This window comes from Ictidomys tridecemlineatus, unplaced genomic scaffold (assembly GCF_052094955.1).
Source record: "Ictidomys tridecemlineatus isolate mIctTri1 unplaced genomic scaffold, mIctTri1.hap1 Scaffold_155, whole genome shotgun sequence".
In the NCBI taxonomy this organism is placed as follows: Eukaryota; Metazoa; Chordata; class Mammalia; order Rodentia; family Sciuridae; genus Ictidomys; species Ictidomys tridecemlineatus.
The window spans coordinates 136,919-160,127 of record NW_027521361.1 but is presented as its reverse complement, the minus strand read 5'-3'; the positions used below and the strand labels follow the sequence as shown (position 1 = coordinate 160,127).

Here is a 23,209-nt window from a genome sequence, read left to right as displayed (position 1 = left end):
CTTGAACTTGCCATCTTCCTGCCTCAGCCTTCTGAGCCAGTGGGATTATAGTGTGCACCACTGCACCCAGTTCAGAACACATTCTTTAAAAGAACAAGATCGAGTATTGAATGGTAGATATACAGTATTGTTGGTACTTTAACTATAACTCTGACAATGATTTATCTAAGCAATAATGAGCCAATATATGGGCCTGGAATTTAAGTAGATTAACAAATGAGTTAACCTTCGAAAAATTACTGAAGATTTCAAAGTACTTGGGCTGGGGTTGAAGCTCAGCAGTAGAGCATTCGCCTAGCATGTACGAGGCACTGGGTTTGATCCTCAGAACCACATTAAAAATAAATAAATAAAAATAAAGATTAAAAAAAAGAAAGTACTGACCCATCAAGAGTTTAATCAACTGCCAGAGGTAGCTCAATAGAACTAATAACCTGAAAGAAATTTGTTAACTACTCATTTATGTCTTGAGCTGTATCTAGCAATGTTTTCATCCTTGTGAATATTAAAAAAAAGGTGAATTGATTCTTTATCAAAAGAAGTTAATAGATGTAATAAGAATTTTTAAAATTAAGACCAGCTGTTTAGTATTCACAATGATCTTTTCTATCAGTAGATAATAAAAAGGCTTGAAAGTTTAATATGTAGTAGAGCATATGTGTTACTTAACACTGCAGAGCAATTTAAGTTTTCTCATGTTGTCTGTTGATAGGTAGCTCGAGGAATTAGTTAAGACTTTGCATCCTATCACATACTTATTACACACATAGTAAAAGACCATTCATCCGAAAGCAACTTCTATGAAGCTCCTTTATAATTAATAGATCTAAACTCTGAAAATATTGTTATATAGACCTTAGAAATATGACCTTCTGCTGTACTTTAATTACTTGCTACCTAACTGCTCTCAGGTTTAACAGGGATAAGAACTAGAAGGCAGAATTGGCTAAGGGTTGGGGTCAATAGAATGTTAATCTTGAAGCTCCAGCCAGCACACCCCGACTCCCTATTTAAAGAAGGTAATTTCTTTCTTTCTTTTTTTTAAAAATATTTATTCTTAAGTTTTAGGTGGACACAATATCTTTATTTTACATTATGTGGTGCTGAGGATTGAACCCAGTGCCTCGTGCATGCTAGGAAAGCACTCTACCACTGAGCCACAACCCCAGCCCCTAAAGAAGGTAATTTCTTTGGTCCTTGGCTTTTGAATGCTCATGGCACTTGCTTTAAAATTGTAAAAAAAAAAAAAAATTAAGGGTAAACAATGATTCATTTCTACCATATTTTCCTCTTTCTAAAACTGCATACTTGTTCAAATAACTGTATGGTGGAACAGTGTTCTCAATCTTCCTTTATCCCAGTTTCCTCTCCTAACAGAAAGGAATGTTTACATGCATCCTATATTCTGAAAAAGATGCCCATATTTCACACTGCAACAAATAAAATCAATTGGCATTTTCCAAATTCTCCCTGTAATTGTACCCCTACTCTAATCACATTTATTGAACTTACTGTGTGCTAAGTATCTTCATGGACTACATGTATTAAACTAATTTAACCCCCATGGCATTGCATGATATAGATACTATTATGATCCTCAACTTACACATGAGGAAAATAAGGCACAGAGAGTTTAAGTAAGTTTCCCTAGCTAACACAGCTAGTAAATGTTAGAACTGGGATTCAAATCCAGATAATCTGGTCTTAGGGCCTACCCTCTGCCATGCAGTTTTCAGAATGAATATGAGAAAAAGATTATCATGCAGATAACTCAATATAGCATATTTTAAATCTATTATTTGCAAACTATCATATCTTGCTATTAGTAGTAAATTACTTAAGAGTATCTCACAATTGATGAATACTTCCTAGGTATTTACAGAACTCCATCAACACATGAGAACTTAAGACAGTGTCTTAACTCTAATCCCTGATAGTTAAACTTAACTATTGGAAATAGTTTGAAAATCTTACTGCTTTTCTATCTAAAATAATGAAAAGTAAAAACATTTCATTTTCCATTGCTTACTTTTCAGTAAGCTTTGTTGGCACATTTTCCCCCCTGTATTTGTATTAGGTCTCTATGGTATAAAATCTGGATATTCTACTTTTATAATGTTTGTTATCAAACAAATCAAAAATACTTTCAAATCCCAATGTTTCTTGAGGAGAAAAATCCCAAAAGGCAAATAGCTGACCTAAGATTATAGGATTGTGAGATAACCAAAGACAGGGCTTCAGTCTTTTGATGTAAAAGTGCTACTCTAATGAGAAAGGAACACTGATTTGAAAAACTAATTAAAATTAATTAGAAGTTTCAAGTCCTCAGATGTAAAACCATGTATTATGTAAAAGGTATTTTCAAGGTGAATTTAATTTTTTCAAAGGTTCACTTGAACTAATTTAGCCTCTTAAATGCCTGTATACCTGGGAAGCTGAGGCAAGAGGATCACAAGTTCAAAGCCAGCCTCAGCAACTTAGCAAGGTCCTAAGCAACTTGGTGAGACCCTGTCTATAAATAAAATGCAAAACAGGGCTGGGGATGTGGCTCAGTGGTTGAGTGCCCCTGGGTTCAATCCCCAGAACAAAAAAAAAAAAAAAAAAAGCATATATCACTCTTACAGACGATATCAGTAGCAGATAAAATGTTTAATGAATTGTAATTCATGTACCTTTATGAAAGACATTCAAACGTATCAAAATGAAACAAAAATAGAGGCTTGGGTGGTAGCTCAGTTGTAGAGCTAGCATAGCTAGCATAGCTAGCATATGTGAGGCACTGGGTTTGATTCTCAGTACCACTCTTAAAAAATAAATAAAATAAAGGTATTCTGTCCATCTACAACTAAAACAAACACACACACACACACACACACACACACACACACACACACGCCAAATATAATTTTATAAGAAAGTGATCCATGTTATCTTCTGAAAGGAGCTCATAATAGGCTTATTAAAAAAAAACAAATTTAGTTCACCTTAAAAAAATCTAACTGTGATTAATTCAAAATAGATTCTATTTTTACAACTTCCTTCCTATAAACTGTTAAACACAAAGAGAAGTAATGCCATCTACAGGGAACCTTCAGAACAAGTTATACTTCTATGACTCTTTAATATCCAAAATCTAAGTTAATATCATATGTAATGTCACTGAACAAGGAAATTTTCAAGAAAAGGGGTAAAAAAATTGAAAAGGTGTGTGATATAAAAAAAATCCCACTAACATTATGGATTATCAATACTTCTTAAAAGTAACCTAATTTCAAATTCACCTAACATGATTCACAGACACTTGGTTAGAAACTGCAGCAGGTTAAGATGCAAAGCTACACAACCTCAAAGGTCTTTAAAGTTACAGCTAGTAGAAAGACTCAAGTCTTTGGAGAATAAACCTGTGACAGTTTTCTTTTTCCAACTGTTGGATCACCCTTTCCTCTTGAGTAGCATCACCTTTACCTTCTTGGCTAAATTCTCTAAATTTTTAGGCATTTTAATAGTCCATTTCACTTTCTAAAGCTCATTCCTATTTTTAAGTCTCCTATTTCATAGACAATTATAAATCAAAGTTTTTCCTCTTTATGCAGCATATGCCTACTCTAACCACAGATGATTTCATTTTTATATACTCTCTGCTGTCTTCCCTGGCTAAAAGAGGTTTCCTTATTGCAATGGTTTCATTTAGGCTAAATTTTAAAACTATCTGGAGTCCTTTAGCAACAATACCACACCTCTAACTTCCTTGGATTGGGATGGGGCTTGAGTATGGATTTTGTGGCTTTCAATTTTACAAGTGATCTCTCATGCAACCTGGTTTGAGAAATAATGCCTTACTGTGGATTGTAGCCCTTTCCCTAATTGGCTCCAACAGCACTCTTAAGTGGTTTATGGGTTCCAATGTGCACAGTGGCAACCCCTCTTGCCCTCCTGGCTTGTTCTTGAGCTGTTTCCCCAGTCACTAGCTGTGCCTTGAGACGGACAGTTAGCTATATGGTAGCTGACCCCCAGGTAGTGGCATCATACCTCATTCGTTTGCTGCAGCTAACCCCCAGCCCCAAATTATGCTGTTGTAGAAGCTTTCTAGCTCCCAGCTCATGGATCAATTCTGGATCAATCCTCAGGCTGACAGAGTCCAACTGCTACACAGTGCCCACATCACCCCTCCAATTCTGTCTCCATGCCCTGGAATAAAACAACTGAGTTAATCTGGATAAATCCAAACAGAGGAGAAAATGTTGGTCTTCCCTTGTTACAATCATCTTGAATCTTGAGTATTGCCTCAGGCATCCTTCCTATGGTTTCTGAGTGCAGATACATTGTTTCCTCCCCCACACAATGGAGAATCTAAAGGACTAAACCTCATTCCCAAACACTGTATTCCTCCAAGAGGGAAATTCTCCCAAGGCTTCCATGATAGTTGGTGATAGAGCAAGTTCTTTCAATTGGTAGCCCTCAGTAAGCTCTCTACAGTAAGCTCTCTGCAGTACTCATTGGTACTGAAACTAGTGGCTATTTGATCTTGTGGAACTGGCATGTTATGATGCCAATGTTGATATTTCAGAATGGGATGGGGGAAATCCCATTTGATTTTGTTACAAATCACTTTTATTGTCAGTGCCTTAGGTAAATTCCCCAGAAATACAATGAGATGAAAGTATGCAAGTGATTTATTATGCAAGTGATAAGTAAAGGGGTGGTACTAGCAAGGCAGGGAAGGCAAGCAGGGATGATTTCAGCAAATTTGTGTGGAAGCTGACTTCAGTCTGATTCACTCAGAAAGTTTTAGACTTTAAATAGCACGTTTTTGAGATAAAGGAACTGGGCTTTCATATAGTAAATCTATGGGTACACTTCATGCCAAAGACTCACAAACACTATAAATTAAAAACCACAGTGAAGAAAGGAGGGCATAAAAATTGGAAGATGAAAAGGGATGTGAGAAATCCAGCTAGACTACTACAGTCAACGTCAAGTTTATCTTCACAATTCCATAATATTTTGGAACAAGCCAGAAAGTTGTCATTTGTCCTAAGACCTCACTAATGATAGATAGTGCTATCTGTAACTACCAAAAGCATCACACATTTAGGTTACACGAACTGCCTAGGGGGAAAAAGTGCTCAATGAAATGCTAGGGCAATATGAACAAAGTATTCTGACAAAAAACAAAGCAAACTTTAAAGACTAAAGTAAGCCTGAAAGGAGAGAACTATTTCCTTTGCTTTGATCCTCAAAGTCTCTAAACAGGGCTGTTTTTGCTCTTTCTGGAAGGCAGTCACCTGCTTTAGATGTTTATTTTCTTTAAAGCTATTTCTGAAACATTCACAAAGTCACAGGGTCTCAAAATCAATGTTTATTTTAACACATAAAATGTGACATCTAGCACCAATGCCAGTAAATACCAGAATTTCATCTGGTCACCACTCTGGAACCAGTGTAATGGAAGTCCTTGACTTTCAGTCCATGTGTGCTGAAGATTATCATAACACGAAATAGAAATGACACAGCATAAAAATAATTTGATAGATATGTATACAACTACATTTTTTTTGTAGTTACGCAATAATCTTTTACTGTTTCATGTAAACAAGTTAACTTAATACCAGTGTTCTTAAACCAGATTTTCCTGGAAGACAATCACAAAGAAAAATGCATGAGCTATACCAGTGAATAACCCTGGAACTGGGCTTTCCATTCTCACTCCATTCCCAAATGAAAAATTTTGTAAAGGTACCTTTTGTTTCCCTAATCTCTTACTTTTTCTTCTTTGTAACTAATTATAATAATGTTCACTATTTAGAGTACTTACATATTTATTTGAAAAGAATAAAACTTTGGTAAATGTAAGTATACAAGACAATAGTTTTGTTTTTTAAGTAAAAGGACAATTAAGCATTAAAGATACCATATGAAGCAAAAGACAAAACTATTGCCTAATTATGTAAAAGTGAAATATTTAAAATTTACTTATTCCCAAGGCAAACTAATGTTTACTGGTTTGAATTTAGAAAATTATTCGATAGTGATATACTTCTAAAAATTGCATCAGTTTACCTCTAGTTTCCTGAAAATGTGTCAAATCAACCATGTTGCTTCACTATTTACTTTTGGCAGATTTTAGCCTAATCCTAATACCAGTTTTTATTTGAGTAACTGATCTCAATATTTCTTTTAAGCAGAACTTAATGCTGAGGCTAAGTAAACCTAAGATGGATTTCAGGCCCACTGAAAGGCAGGCAGTCATTTTTCATATTGCAGGCAGACCATGGTGGTTGTCATCCATATATCAGACCTCTAAGGACATGCTGGAAAAATCTGTAAACACAATCTTCCCATGCTGTATTCACATGCTTCATTCACATCTTTAGCTTACCCAGGTTGTTAGAGGTTTGGGTAAGATGACTAAAAGTTTCATGACGGCAATTTCTATAAGAAAAAAAAAAGTTCACCAACTATTTATGGAGTACTTAATACTAAGCAATATGCCCAGCAGTGGCTAAATGAAAGTCAAATGAATAACCAAGTATAATGTTTAGAAAGTTTTAAGCTGACACATATTAAAGCTGCAAGCAACTAAGGAAAAAAAAAGATATACTGGACATTATCAAAATTCAAAACCTTTTTGCTATAAAAGATATAATACCAAAACAAGAAAGACAACCTGCAGAATAGGAGAGAGTATTTTGCAAACTGAACATCTGATGTTCAGTATCCAAAATGTTCTCTTAGACTTAATGAAAAGACAAATAACTCAATTTGAAAATGGGTCAATGATATCTTGTCAAGTGAGACAAGATATTCAACATCTTTAATCTTTAGTTATTAGGGAAATGAAAATAAAAAACATAAGATCTGCCGGGGGCAGTGGCGCATGCCTGTAATCCCAGCAGCTCAGGAGACAGATAGGAGAACTGCAAGTTCAAAGCCAGCCTCAGCAACAGCGAGGTGGTAAGCAACTCAATGAGACCCTGTCTCTAAATAAAATGCAAAATAGGGTTGTGGATGTGGCTCAGTGACTGAGTGCCCCTGAGTTCAATCCCAAGCACACCCCCCCACAAACAAACAAACACAAGATCCTATTTCACACCTCCTAAGATGGCTGTAGTTAAAACGATGGACAATGGCTTAGGAATACAGTTTGTCAATTCCTTAAAATGTTAAACACAGAGTTCCCATATAACCAAGCAATACCACTCCAGGCATATACCTAAGAGATCTGAAAAGATGCTCACACAAAAAAAACTTCTACATAAATGTTCACAGCAACACCACTCATTACAGCTAAAGACTGAAAAAGTAAAATGCCACCAAATGATGAATGGATGGACAAGATGTACACATTCATACAAATAAATATTTTTTAGACATAAGAGTAAAAGCATGCCACAATATGGATAAACCTTGAAAACACTGTCTGTGTTGAGTAAAGAAGCTAGACGTAAGAGACCATATAATGTGAATAATTCATGACATGAGCACAATAGGCAGATAAATAGAAATAGAGGTTAGTGACTGCCAGGGGCTAGAGACTGGGGAGAAATGAGTGACTGCTAATGGTATGGAGTTTCTTTTGAGAAAGATGAAAACTTTGTTCTGTGAATATATTTATACTGAATTGTATACTTCAAAAAGGTGAATTTCATGGTATGGGAATTATTATCAATTAAAAAAAATGAAGCAAGGCGTTGTGGCACACTCCTATAATCCAAGCAGCTTAGGAGGCTGGGGCAAGAGAAGGATTGTGAGTTCAATGCCAGCCTCAGCAACAGCGAGGTGCTAAGCAATTCAGTGAGACCCTGTCTCTACATAAAATACAAAATAGGGCTGGGGATGTGGCTCAGTGGTTGAGTGCCCCTGAGTTCAATCCCTGGTACCAAATATATATATTTAGGAACCCAAAATCTTTATGCCTCAAAAATTTCTACTTGTAAAACTGTATAATGCTTTAGTTAAAACTGAATCCCTTAGCTGGCTGTGATGATGCAAGCCTGTAATTCCAGTGACTTGGAAGGCTGAGGCAGGAGGATCACAAGTTTGCAGTCAGCCTGAGCAACTTGATGAGACCATGTCTCAAAAAAAAAAAAAAAAAAAAAGACTAGTAGCTCAGCAACATCTGTCTGGGTTCAATCCCCAGTACCAAAATCAAAAACTGGATACTTTAAGGCATAAAACATTTTAAAATTTTTGTCACATTTATAAAAGGTGCTGGAGTTACAAAATAGATGAGATACAGTTGTACAAGTTAAAAACTGTAGGTGTCACAGATGCAACTTGCATAAAATGTGATTGTTATATCATGTAAAGGAAGCACCAAACAAGGGGAACAAAAATGAATTCTAGGGCTGGGGTTGCGGCTCAGGGGTAGAGTGCTCGCCTTGGATGTGCAAGGCCCTGGGTTCGATCCTCAGCACCACATAAAAATAAATAAATAAAATAAAGGTATTATGTACAACTAAAAAAAATGAATTCTATTTAATTAGGTGCATTTTTCTTTATAAACAGATTGGTCTATTTTTTTTAAAGAGAGAGTGAGAGAGAGAGAGAATTTTTAAATATTTATTTTTTAGTTCTCGGCGGACACAACATCTTTGTTTGTATGTGGTGCTGAGGATCGAACCCGGGCTGTACATATGCCAGGCAAGCGCGTTACCGCTTGAGCCACATCCTCAGCCCCAGATCTGATTACATTTTACTTTGTTAAAAATAATTTGAATGACTGAAGAAAGTTCACAAAAGTATGAACTGGCATTTTAAAATCTGAGTTAAGAGAAACTACAATATAAAGAGCTAAGTCACCTGTCTGGGTTAATGCCCAATGCTATAGTCTGAATTAGTGTCTCCAAAGGGCCCATATATTAAAGGAGGAAGTGAAATCTTTCGAGATGAAACCTTGTGGGGGAGGTCTTCTGGTCATCGGGGATGTGTTTTCCATAGGACTCTGCCCTTTCCTCTTTCTTTCCTTTTCCTTCCCAGCTATGAGGTGATTGGGCTTTCTCTGTCATGACATACTGCCTTGTCATAAGGCAATGGAGCAAAAGGATTACACACTAGAAATGTGAGCCAAAATAAACTTTTCCTCTTTTTAAGTTGTTACCTCAGGCATTGTTACATTAACTGCTGCTTACTAACACATCCCATTACAAAGCTATATTAAAAAAAAGCCTGCTGGGCTGGAGGTTTAGTTGAGTGGTAGAGTGCTTCCTTCCACATGCAAGACCTTGACTTCAATCCCCAGCACAGCATGAAAGAAAACAAAAAGCCTGCCTTACTTAGAACAAGAACCAAAGGCAAGACAGATAAGTGATCTTAATCCTGAGTCAATGCCTGAGTTCATTGAAGAGTCATAGCTGTTTTACCACATCAAAATCAAGGCCTTGACCACACACAAGCCCAGAAACAGTGACCAGATGATGAAATATCCTCAGAAGATGAAGAACTGGGAATGTACTTACTGATTTTTTCTTTCTGATGTATATAATATGAATATCTTCACTTCGATACTCTTCATCATGTTTTTCCAAGGGAATTTTTTCAAAATCAAAGTCTAGCTGAAGCAGCTATAAATTTAACAGATATACTTTAAACTCAATAATATGAACAGACCTGTGATAAAGAAGGTACAATGGTGGCTATCTTTGTAGGAATACTGATTAGGAAGGGGCACTGTGGAAACCTTCTGAGGTCTTAGAAATGTATATTTTTATGCTGGGTAGTAATTATGTGGCTGAGTGCTTGATATATATGCATTTAACTATGTTTTACCTCAATAAAAATTATTTTAACTATATAAAAAATTAATTAAGAGTCCCAAAAGCTCAGTAACATTCTTCATATTCAGGAAAAACATGAAGGCTGGGGCTGTAGCTCAGTGGCAGAACACTTGCCTAGCATGAGTAAGGAACTGGGTTCAATCCTTAGCACTGATGAAAAAAATAAATAAAAATACATCTACATCTATTACTACAAAAAAAATTTTAAAAATTTATCATATATTATCTGAGGCAGTCATATTCTTGTTTTCTCATTAACCAAAGCAGTCCATCAGCAGACAAAAGTTGCAGAGCTATACAGATGTACAAAAAGATTTACTTGTAATGGGATGAATTTTTGCCCATAAAAAGGGCCTGGGTCACCACTGGGGGAAAAAGATTAAAAGATACGTAAGATGTTATGTATTGGGTGCAGTGGGGCATGCCTGTAATCCCAGCGGCTCAGGAGACCAAGACAGGAGGATCTCAAGTTCAAAACCAGCCTCAGCAATGGCGACAGGTTAAGCAGCTCAATGAGACCCTATCTCTAAATAAAATACATAACAGGACTGGGGATGTGGCTCAGTGGTTGAGTGCCCCTGAGTTCAATCCCCTGTACCAAAAATAGCTATGTACTACATTTGCAACTTCCTGTGAATCTTTCTATTAATTAAGTCCCTAAAAACAGGTATGTAGGTCAGAGGTTTCATAAAAATGTAGAGAAAAACAGAGAAGTACAAATTTATCACCTCCTCATTTCTATCATGAATTCTCTTTTTAAAAATATTTATTTTTAAGTTTTAGGTGCACACAATATCTTTATTTTACATTTATATGGTGCTGAGGATAGAACTCAGTGCCTCATGCATGCTAGGCGAGCACTCTACCACTGAGCCACAACCCCAGCCCCTCTATCATAAATTCTCTAAAAGCACTATATGTATCACTGATATGTTCCCCACAGCCAACAATTAAGAAATATTAAAAACTTTCTCAGAAAAGACAGTGTCACCATTATTATTTTACACGGTTCTGTAGATACAATATCAACTAATTAGATAAAAAATAAAGGATGAGAATAGAAAATGGGGATGGGCTTTGTGGAATAGTGGATTTTAAAGAGTCCCCTACTGGCTGGGTTCATACAAACAGATTGTCCAAATCTCCAAAATTGCCATAAAATACTAGATTAGTCATATATAGCCTCCCTGAAGGGTACTCACTACAAAGATAGATCTTATAGTCCTTACCTCAACATATTTTTTCTCAATTTCTGGATTTTCCCCCATTGTACGTTGTTCATAGCAACATATGATACAAGTTTTAGATCCACTGAGATCTTTCAGTGTTTTCAGCAATGGTTCCAAAGACTATAAAAGAAAAACGTATTTCATGACTTCAAAAATTTTCTATTAAGAGAAGGTTAGGGGAGTAAAAGGATTAATTCCCCTATTATTAATTTTTGAATCAATACAACAAAGTACATGTAGTTAACATTTTCTAATAATGATTGGTAAACTCCTCTTAATAATTAATTATTGGCCTGGGTGGTGGCTCAGTGGTAGAGCACTTGCTTAGCATGAATGAGGCACTGGGTTCAATTCTCAGCACCGCATCAAAATAAATGAATAAAATAAAGTCCATCAACATGTAAAAAATTTTTTAAAAATTAATTATTATACTACAGTTTTCAGAAAAAGAATTCAAGTGACTGTGTTTTGAAGTTCCCATGGAAATAAACGAATAGTGTTGATTTCACTCTTAAAAGTAATTTCACTTACTCTAATTTAATGTAGGATTTAAACAATCAACAATTTTTCCTACAAAAGTAAATCTGAACTTAACTTGAACATGGATTGGCTCAATGCTCATTATTTTAAATATAAATGATACCCACAATGCTATCATAAACCAATATTTAAAGAAAAATATTGCAGTGGCACATGCCTGTAATCCCAGCAGTTTGGGAGATTGAGACAAAAGGATCCTGGGTTCAAAGCCAGGCTCAGCAATAGCAAGGCGCTAAGCAACTCAATGAGACCCTGTCTCTAAATAAAATACAAAATAGGGCTGGGAATATGGCTTAGTTGGTCATGTGCCCCTGAGTTCAATCCCTAGTTCCAAAAAAAGAAAAGAAAAAAGAAAAATATTTGATCTAGTAAATCTTGCCACAAAACCATGAATTTTTTTAAAAATGCAACTTAATTCTCCTGGTGAAACATTTCATTGGGAACAACTAAGGGCAGAGGTGGGAGGCTAAGGGGTGATTTTAGGGCTGGAGATGTAGCTCAGTAGTACAGCACTCACATGTGTAAGGCCCTGGATTTGATCTACAGCCCCCCTAATGTCTGCCATCCCCAAAAAAGTTTTTTTTTTTTAAAAAAGGTTATCATAGCTTTTCATAACAGATCCAAGTGGTAAAATCCTTTAAAACTTTTGAAGAAGCCTCTAATAAAATGCATATAACACTCTTCTAAACATGATTTGCAGGTATATATGAATGTATATACATAGTCTCTTGTGACTTTTGTTTTATTTTTGCTACAACCATCTATCAACCATAGACAAATATCTGAATTCAGAGATGTTAAAAAGTGAAGAAATGTAGTTTCAGAATACAAAAAACAGTTAATCGATTAGAGAGATTTCACTCACTGAACATTTACCTCCTCGTAGTATATGCAGTCAGCCATCAGTATGTAGTCTGGTGAAGAAGGAAAGTCTTCTATTTCTTCCCCCCTTCAAAATGGCAAACAAGTATTTTAAACTGTTAATAATTTAAAATACTCTTGCTTTATAAGCAAGAGCCAATAAGTTCATTTCGTATTATCATGGCTTTAAAGAGATACAATTTAAAACAAACTATGAATTGTTATTTTAAAACAAGCTGAAAGGCCATACAAACCATTTCAGTACCTTGGCTTTAACAGAACCAGTGACAAGATGTTTGTTCATATTAATATTCATCTTCAGCAAGTCTTGCAATTCCTCAAGATCGGTGACCACAACATCTGCCCTATAAAATAACGTTGATTGAGGGGTAAGCACAGGGTGGGTAACTGGCAATATGAGTTTCAAAGCAAAGCGATGTCCCCTCCCTTCAATTCTTACCCGAGGGTAGCAGCCATGAGTCCCACCGCCCAGGTGCCTGAGCCCAACTCCAGCACCGACCGCCGGCTCAACACTTGGGCCCCGTCTCCGGAAAACCCCGGCGTTTCCAAGTATTTAGAGAGCACAATGGCAGCGTCCCAAACAATGCAACCCACACCACCGGAGTCATACTGCTGCAGTCGTAGTCCCATCCCGCTTCTCCAGAACTCTCACAAAGCTCCGCAGGGGACCCTCCACCACCGACTCCACAGCAGCCGCCATCTCTGCCGGCTAAAGGGTGCCGCTCGCTTAGTGACGACTCATCTGTGCGCCGCTCACAGGCCAAGCCTTGAGAGGGGCCCGCGCCTCCTAGTGGCGGACTTGGCACCTCGCAAGTCAACAAAGCCCAGAAGGCTGCAGCACCTTGGGTGTAACCCAGCACTAACCGCCCTCTTCCATTCCTTCTCCTGTAAAATGCGCCTGGCTTGAGGAACAGCTAGTTTAAGTCACTTTCCCAGATAAAACTAATATAATCCGCTCTGTGAAAAAACAAAGCAAACACTGGAGCATTTTTACGTGGTTAGAGATTGACTCATACTGTAGTTACCTTAAATCCAGGCAGCTTACCAAAGGTGTCTATTATCTTTCTCAGGAAGTTTCCAAGTGTGCTCCTACTTTTTCCGTATGAATGCATAAAAAGGATTGCTGGAAACTTGCACCTTGCATTTACCAGTTAAAATTTTTTTTTAATCCCTCTAAAATTTACATCATATAAATTATTTGGGATTATGTAGTTTTAAGTTGCATGAAATAACTCAATGTGTGTATACATATATCTACAGTACTCTAATATCCCCTTGTTCTTTACAATGAAAACACATTTTTTAAAAAGTCTTTTAAAAATTAAGACTGAGGTGATTTAATTAATCTTGTTAAGAACTCTGATACAAAGCACAGTAAAAGGCCACAGACCAGTAAATAAAGAACGTGGCTTTTGGCTACTTTACAACCACTGCTACAGCCTATCACATAACATACTTTTCATCACTTTGAGCGAAGGTATCCAAATGGCAAATAAAAGTTTTACTCACTGCTGATTAAAAAGTTTAATAAAGCATTAAGTATTTGCTGGTTTAAATATTACCAATCTAAAAAAATATTTTTAAAAAATTTTAGTTAACACAAGATTTATAGAGAAAGTCACTAGGTTTTGAAGGCAAGGCAGTTGGTTCCTATGCCATAAGAACTTTTCCTCTGAACATATGAATTAGTAAAGTAGCAGATTGTATTATAGACCTCAAGTCATTTAAATTTATATAGGTTATTAACATTATCTTTAAATATACAATATAAACAAAACTGTACATACATGGCATATTAACTTTGTTTTCCAAAGCAATAGGCAACTTTTTGCAAAAACAAAAGGCACATCTGAATGAGATACATGCCCTTTGTTTCCTCTATAATTGGGTTATGTATTCTTTGTTTACATTTTGACAAAATAATATACACAGTGCATTCTATTATTTTTATTACACATTTCATTTTTGTCTTCAGCAGCAAATACTGGCATTTAAGACATGGCATTAAAGAATTTAAGAACAGTGGGTGTTATTCACAATTCTCCTAGATGTAAAAACTACAAGTAAAAACCTTCCAGAAGATGGTCAAAGAGATTTAAAAATCAGTAACACCATACACCTCTATATTTGTGTAAATTCATTACCTTAAAAAAAGGCCTCTATTACTCAAATTTGAAAAATTCCACAAAAACACTATCCCCTTTCAGTGCAAACAAAGTCACTTTAAACCATATTTTAGCAGAGTCTACAGTGCAAATATAAATTCATTATACTGGCCTTTTGACAGCACTGAGGATCCAAGACAAGGCAATGCAACTGATCACCTGAGGATATTGGTAAAGGACTTTTGTATTTTATCTTTCCAATTCTTAAAAGCTTATTTGATCAGTAGCATTTCTGAAGAGCATTATTTGTAAAAACAAAAAACAAAAACCAAAAAAACTAAAATACTATGCCTTTTTGAATAAATTTAAAAAAAAAAGCTTTACAAATACTATTCCAGTGTCAATGACTACATATGGCTAAGGTTATTGAGGAGTTTCTGCATTTTCTACCATAGACAGTCTGTACAATGGGGGATGTGAAAACTCTCACTTGTAAGTCTTTGGTGGAAGTTTTGGTAGGTGAGGGCTTGAATTCTGCCTTGGTGGAACAGGGGGAGCTTGAGGATGAGCAAGACTGTTGTGATAGCATTGACATGGTACCCTTGGAGAGGGTGTGCTAGGAGGAGTGCTTGGTGAATTTGGACATGTTCTAATGTTTCTGAGCCAGTCTGGATCTCTGTGAAGATGTCCCAGTGGAGGTGGCTGAAGATTAAACAGACAGTTTATAAAGTGTTCTGGAGGTCGAAGGCGAACTGGTGGGGGGTATCAGGAAGAGGATCTGTTGGCGGAGGTGGAGGTGGACTATGCAGAAGTCCATTAAATGTACTGGTAGGAACAGGAACTCTGGGTTTTATCTTTGGGGGAGGAGGCTGTCTTGGTGGAATAGCAGGAGGGTCGTCATCAGATTTCACAGTTCCCTTTAAAACAAAAAGTTATATAACTATAATTCTTTTCTCCTGAAAAACTTACAAGGCAATTTTAAAAGTCTGAAAAATTCTTCACACAGAAGAATTTTTTAACTCAACACACAAATTAAATCCAGAAGCTCAAAGTAAATTAATCTGGTTTAATTATCAGATTTATAAGTATATCACTTCTAGTTTAATCAAGGGCTCTGTTTAATACTTCTACATATGAGATGTTTTAATTGAAGTCTTAGAACATAAAGCTTCAATTTATCTTGCTTTGTGTTACTATTTCATAAATTTAAGAAATTCATGAATTTTAATTATAAAAATAGGTAAGCAAAAATAATATAGAGTTTTGTAGATATGAAAGGACATGATGTTAAGGAGACTTAATGTCCAGCTTCTTCTGATTAAGCATTTACTTCTACTTTTCCCAATGACACTCAGAACAGTGGATTTCAAAGGGTCATCCAAGGATCAGCAACATCAGTACCAGTAGGGAACTTGTTAGAAAAGCAAATTGTTTTAAAAATTATTTGTTCTTTTTAGTTATATATGAAAGGAGATTATATTTTGAGATATCATACATACATGGAGTATAACTTCCGATTCTTCTGGTTGTACATGATGTGGAGTCATGTATTCATTTATGAGCATAGGAAAGTTATGTCTGATTCATTCTACTGTCTTTCCTATTCCCATTCCTCGTCCCTTCCCTTCATTCCCCTTTGTCTGAGCCAGTGAATTTCTATTCTCCCCTCCCCACTGCTTATTGTGAGTTAGCAACTGCACATTGGAGAGAACACTGGGCCTTTGGTTAGAAAATCAAATTTTTGAGACCTCACTCCAGATCTACTGAATCAAAAACTCCAGGAGTAAGGGTTAACATATCAGGTTTTAACAAGCTTTCCAAAAATTAAATTTGAAAAGCTGATGGAAAGTTGGAAGAATCCTTCACATACTAGTACCAGAAAAAAAGTGTATTTCTGAGTCTGTGAATCAGCACCACCCCCCCGCTTTTTTAAAGGAAAGGTTTTTTTATAAGAATTAAACAACTACTAAAAGCATTTTTCAAATACAACAATATAAATGTGGAAAATGATAAAGAAAAGCCAAAAATACAACAAATTCGAAAAAATAAAGTCCTATCTTGAAAATCCATAAATTTTTAAATAAATTAAGGCAAATCCAGGTCCTGTTGACTACCTTTGAATTTGAAGCATCTTGGTCAAACTTTCTTCGAGGAGGAAGTGGAGGAGGAATCAGTAGCTCTTCACTTGGTTTACTTAAACTACCACACGAACTGAAGACAGACTCTAGGGAGGCAAAGATTAGTTTAACCACAATTTACAATGCAATTAATCCAACAAAACTTCATTGCAACTGTGATCACTTCTGCCATGGCATTTATCAGACTGTAATGCCTGTTATATATTATCTATCTTCTCTTCTAAAATGTAAGCTCTCTTAGGACAGCTCATTTATTTTGTATCCCTAGTACCTAACACAGTTCCTGGTACACAGTATATATGATAGCTAAGTGAAGGCACATTATTTAGTTATGATTAATAATGAGACTCCGCCTCCAAAAGTCTTTTTAAAATCTAAAACAAAACCAAACAAAAACATGAATGTATATATGTAGTTACTTTTAGAGAAAAATTATCCTAAGCAGAAAACATTTACTCTGAAGCAGCTACAATCAGGTTCATGACTACACAGGTAATAAAATCTCCATATAGGAGACCATAAAGTAGGGTTATATATCATATAACTCTCTTTGCAAATCTCTTAATAATAAGGTATATGTTATAGAGTCACACTGAAGAAAATTTACAAAATAATAAAGTATTAGAGGAAAATTACTCCTGAACAGGTCAACTAGGTACAGAATAAGAACTATTTTCATTTTGATCAATTTCTTTTGTCTTATTTATATGGTTTTAAAGAACTCTAAAATTATGGTCCAACTCCCCATTTAATTTTTCTCCACATTCACAGTTATTATAGAGACATTCATCATGTCTTATTTGTCATTATACTTAGATTGAGTTTGCAGGAATAAGTTGGGAAAGAAGTTGATGAATTTAGTTTTAAACATGCTAAGTGACTGCTTATGGGACATCAAAGTATAGTTTTTGTTTCCTGCTACCACAAAATAATTTTACTTTTGTCATTGACAATATGCATGACACTGTAATTGTATCATTTTTGGTTTATTAAATATTAAGCACACATTAAAAATGTTTTAAGAAATGTGATACATTAAAGAAGTCAAACATATTCCTTCTCAATATATTTTTCTGTTTTGTTTCATATCCAAATAACAATCTACAAAGTCATAAATAAAACTATCAACTCTTACAATCTAGAAGTATACATAGATTTTGTAGTTTGACAAAAGTTTTCTTTTAGATTTTATAAAACAAACTTGAAATATTCACAGTGTTCATTATCAAATGACTTTATCACATGGTCTTATTGTTTCCCAACCCTTCTGCAGTAACAGACCTTCCAGTGCACTTTGTAAAGATACTAAGTTTAAGAGTCAGATGGGTGCTGGGCCCAGTGGCGCATTCCTATAATTCAAATAACTCAGGAGGCTGAGGTGGGAGGAATGCAAATTCAAGACAACCTCAGCAACTTAGCAAGACTCTAGGGACTTTGTGAGACCCTGTCTCAAAATAAAAAATACTAAAAAGACTGGGGATGTGGCTCAGTGGTTAACTTACCCTGGGTTCAATCCCTGGTACCACCCTCCTCAAAAAGCCAAAAGGGTGAAAAGCCTAGATTTTTAATAAAATAGCAAAGAAGGTTGCTATTTTAAAAATGCTACTACAGTGTAAATGCTTATATTATCATTTAAATGATATATAACAAAATTCAAAATTTAAGAAATAAAATCAAATTCATATTAGTCTTTGTAAAAAAAATTCCCGAGACTGTTAGAATAACAGAACAAATAATAGCCTAAATTTCCTAAAATTTACTTTTGGATCATTGCTTTGATGAGTTAAAACTGTAAGGATAAAAACAATGGCACACAAATAATTTTAGAATGATATAACTCATAATTCCTACTTCTTCAGAAAATATTAAATACCTACTGAAAGACACTACCCACCTAGTAATTTGTTAAATAACCACTCAAGATTTACTAGGTATGCATTGCAATTTTATGTAATAAAAAGGAAATTTTATGTATTGTTTGTTTAATTTTATACATTTTTGCAGACCTTCACTGATAGCGCATAAAATTTAGAAAAAATATTCCAACTAGTATTAGATTTAAATGATTCAAATTGCAAATAATACTAAGTACTGCCATTATTTTAATAAATATAAGTTTATAGAAGTTTTACTAATCAATCAATACAAAAATGATCTGGTTCATACAATTCACTGCCTGCATAATGTTTAAAAATTAAATATTCTTTGCAAAAGAGCAGATTACAAGAAATATTTTCCATTCTTATATTTTAAAAGACAAGAGTTGCTGGAAATGGTAGTGGCACACCTGAAATCCCACAGCCTCTTGAGACACTGAAGCTGGGGGATCATGAGTTCAGTCAGCCTGGGCAACTTAGCAAGACCCTGTCTCAAAATAAAATAAAATAAGGCTAGGGATGTAGTTCAGTGGTTAAAGCACCCCTGGGCTAAATCCCTAGTTCCAGTAAAAAATAAAAGACAAGAGTTTGCTACATACACAATGAATCTAAATAAAAATTAAAAAGTGGTGGCTGAAAGCCTGTTAACTTTCAGCCCAATACAACACAAATCCACATTTGTAATGTATGTATAAACAATTTAATGGAAATGTCAACAAGTCATAGCTACTACTCATCACTACTCACAGATTCTACTACACTTCAACCAGGTACAATAGATGTATGCAGCGAATGACTGTTTAGAAAATTAAAGCTATCAGAGATATAAATAAGGAATAAATAGAGAATAGCAATGCCAAAGCATTAGGGGCATTAAAAATAGTGTATAAGATGTGATATAAACACATCTGATAATTTTAAGTCACTTTCCACTGACTTATAGAGCTATGTTTTTAAAAAAAATTTATTTTTTCTTTTTAGTTATACATGACAGAATGTATTTTGACAAATTATACATAATGGAGTATAACTTCTAATTCTTGTGGTTGTATACAATGTGGAGTTACACTGGTCATGTATTCCTATATGAACAAAGGAAAGTTATGTCTAATTCATTCTACTGTCTTTCCTATAAAGCAATAGATTTGTGTTTCTTTTAAAAAGAAAAACTTTTCTATACTGATGTATATAGTAATTTTACTGTACATTTTTTAATTCCAATCCTCTTGCAGAACTTGACATATCTCACTAGTATTTCTCAAGAATGTTACATTTTTAGCAGCCATTCATGGTCTTGGTCACTGCATTTAGATTCCCTCCTACCCCTCCACAACTGCTACATTTTTCATGATGAAGAACAAGGAGCCAGCAAAAGGGATTGACTCAGAATTGGAACTTTTTCCTCAAATACAGATATTAAATTTATTATTCCATGTCAAAAGTTGCTGCCCTGATTATGTGGACTCTGCAGTTACTTTCAGGGGTTCTGCTGGTTCAGGGACCCAACAGTTGATATGAAAAGTATACTTTTGGGAGTATTGATAAGAAGTGGGCACGGGATTCACTTTCTCATTTTCTTACCACAATCAGATTTTTATCCACCTTCTCATACATGTAGCCATGTGTGCTTCAGGGAAAGCTGACCTTACCCCTTAGCAACAGGAATAAGGCCTGATTAGTTCAAGTCTGAAAATTCCCACTAAAGAAATGGAATTACTCTATTAAACTCATCACTTAGAACTCAACTGGTCACTGAAATACCAAAGGAGATTTTTCTGGAGGCTATTAAAAAGGATATCCCTTGGACTGGGGTTGTGGCTCAGTGGTAAAGTGCTTGACTAGCATGCGTGAGGCACTGGGTTCGATCCCTGGCACCATATAAAAATAAAACAAAATAAAGGTATTGTGCCCACTTAACAACTTAAAAACTTGTGCCCACTTACAACTTGTTATTTTGGAAAAGTACTTTGCCATTTTGTTTCTCAACCTTTCTCTATCTGCTGAATAAAGAAACATATAACTTTTATCATTCCTGCCAGCATTTTTTATGACCTTATGGAAAAACAGCTGTAGATAAAGATGTTAATCTGGACAAAACAATGAGAGTCAAAAGGAACTTCAGTCTTTAATAACATCATTGAGCCACTGAATCAACTAGTCCTAAAGCAGCTTTCCTATACAGTTCCAATTATGTCTTTCAGAATGGGTTCTTACTGTTTAAGGTAGTCTTACATGAGTCTTTTCTTCTTTATAAACACATAGACTCATGGAAACAGAAGATATCTAAATGATGGTGGGACATATTTGATAGTTTCTGAATTTGAGTCTGACTCTATAGCCACCACATAACCACTATGTTTATACAAAGTAGACACTCAATAACCCTTGTTGTGTGAACACAATTTTATTTTTAATGAAGAGCATTTTGTTACCAGATTGTTTTCATTAACATTGGGCTATTTACTATACTGCCAAATACTGTTCTACTTTATAGCAATATAATAGTGACTTGCTTATGGAGTTTACATTCTGGTTGGAGAGAAATAATAAATATGTAAAAGTAGCATAGCTATACACCATAAGAAGAAATAATTTGTAGGAAAGGGGTTCAGGAATAGGTGGATGGGAAGCAATTTTAAACAGGTGATTGGGGAAGAACTCACTAAGGAAACACTAAGCAAAAACTTGAAGGAGTCAAGGGAGCAGGCCATGATGCCAAGTGGTCAAAGAGCATTAGAAACAGAAGGAATAGCAAAAGCAGAAGTCCTAATGTAGTAATGTGCCTTTGTGTTCTAGAGGCAGAATAACTAAAGCAGTGAAGAGTAAGGGAAGAAAACAGCAGATTATTAGATCTCACAGATCAAAGGAAGCCAAGCCCTGTAAGGCCTTGTGGGCCCTATGAAGGAACTTTAACTTTTAATCTGAGTGAGATGGAAAGTTTTATATACAGGAGAGTTAAGGTCTTATTTATTTCCTAAAAGGATCAGTCTGGCTGTTGTATTAAAAACATACTGGAGGGGCTGGGGTTGTGGCTCAGTGGTAGACCGCTCGTCTAGCACGTGTGAGGCCCTGGGTTTGATCCTCAGCACCACATAAAAATACAGAAAATAAAGGCATTGTGTCCAACTGCAACTAAAAAAAATATTTTTAAAAAATATATGTATACTGGAGCAGGTATAACCCTAACATCCAAACCAGATACCAAATTGCAATTATCAATTATCTAGGAAAGAAAACTACAGCCCAATTTCCTGATAAATATAGATGCAAAAATCCTTAATGAAATATTAGCAAATCACATTAAAACACATATAACGAAGAAAATACACCATGACCACAGTAGGTTTCATCCTAGGGATGCAGGGTTGGTTCATCATACACAATTCAATAAATGTAATTCACCACTTAAATAGAATAAAGAACAAAAACCATATATATGATCATCTCAATAGATACTGAAAAGGCCTTTGATAAAATACAGCAACCATTCATGTTAAAATGCTGTAGAAACTAGGGATAGAAGGAACTTATCTAGCATTATAGGGGCTGTATACAACAAACCCAAAGCCAACATCATACTGAATGAAAAATAAATGAAAGCTTTTCCTCTAAAATCAGAAACAAGACTAGGATGTCCACCCTCACCACTTCTATTCAATATAGTTCTCGAAACTTTAGCCAGAGCAATTAGGCAAGAGAAGGAAATTAAAAAATACAAACAGGAAAATAAGAAGTCAAACTTATCACTGTCTGTTGATGACATGATCTTATATTTAGAAGACCAAAAAAATTCTTCCATAAAATTCCTAGAGCTAATGAATGAATTTAGCAAAGTAGCAGGATTCACTCATATATCAATAGCTTTTCTGTATTCCAAAAGCAATTCAGCTGAGAAAGAAATCAGGAAAATCATTCCTTTCACAATATCCTCAAAATTAAACAAACAAACAAACAACTGGAAATTAATCTAAACAAGGTGAAAGATTTCTACATTGAAAAATGAAGAAAGAAATTGAAGATAATCTCAGAACATAAAAATACCTCCCATGTTCTTGGATAGGAAGAATTAATATTGTCAAAATGGCTATATTACCAAAAGCAATATACAGATTAAAAAACTCAATTCCCATCAAAATAACAATGACATTCTTCACAGAACTAGAAAAAACAGTCCTTAAATTCATTTGAAAGATTAAGATATCCACAAGAGCCAAAGCAATTCTGAATAAGAAAAGTGATACAGGAGGATCTCAAATTATATTACAGAGCTACAGCAGCAAAAATAGCCTGAAGATCAATGGAATAGACAGAAACAAACTCACATTTCTACAGCCATCCAATACTTGAAAAATATGCCAAAAATACATGTTAGAGAAAAGACAGTCTTTTAACAAATAGCTGGGAAAACTGGATATCTCTATGTAGAAGAATGAAAGTAGATCCCCATCTTTCATTCTGCACAAAAGTCAAATCAAAATGGATCAAAGAGTTAGAAATTATACCAGAAATCTTAAAACTGCTCAAAGAGAATAGGGTCAACACCCCATCTATAGGTGGAGGCATCAATTCCTCAGCAAGACCCCTAAAGCTCAAGAAATAAAACCAAGAATCAATAACTGGGATGTCATCAAATTAAAAGTTTCTTTCTACACAGCAAAGGAA

General features: G+C 35.2%; 2 pseudogenes; both read right to left on the bottom strand.

The window, feature by feature from the left end:
- Window positions 1-4,650: 4,650 nt before the first annotated feature.
- On the bottom strand, window positions 4,651-13,200 carry LOC144372744 (protein N-lysine methyltransferase METTL21D-like; annotated as a pseudogene).
- Window positions 13,201-14,925: 1,725 nt separating this feature from the next.
- Window positions 14,926-23,209, bottom strand: part of LOC144372747 (son of sevenless homolog 2-like) — a 40,355-nt pseudogene continuing 32,071 nt past the window's right edge.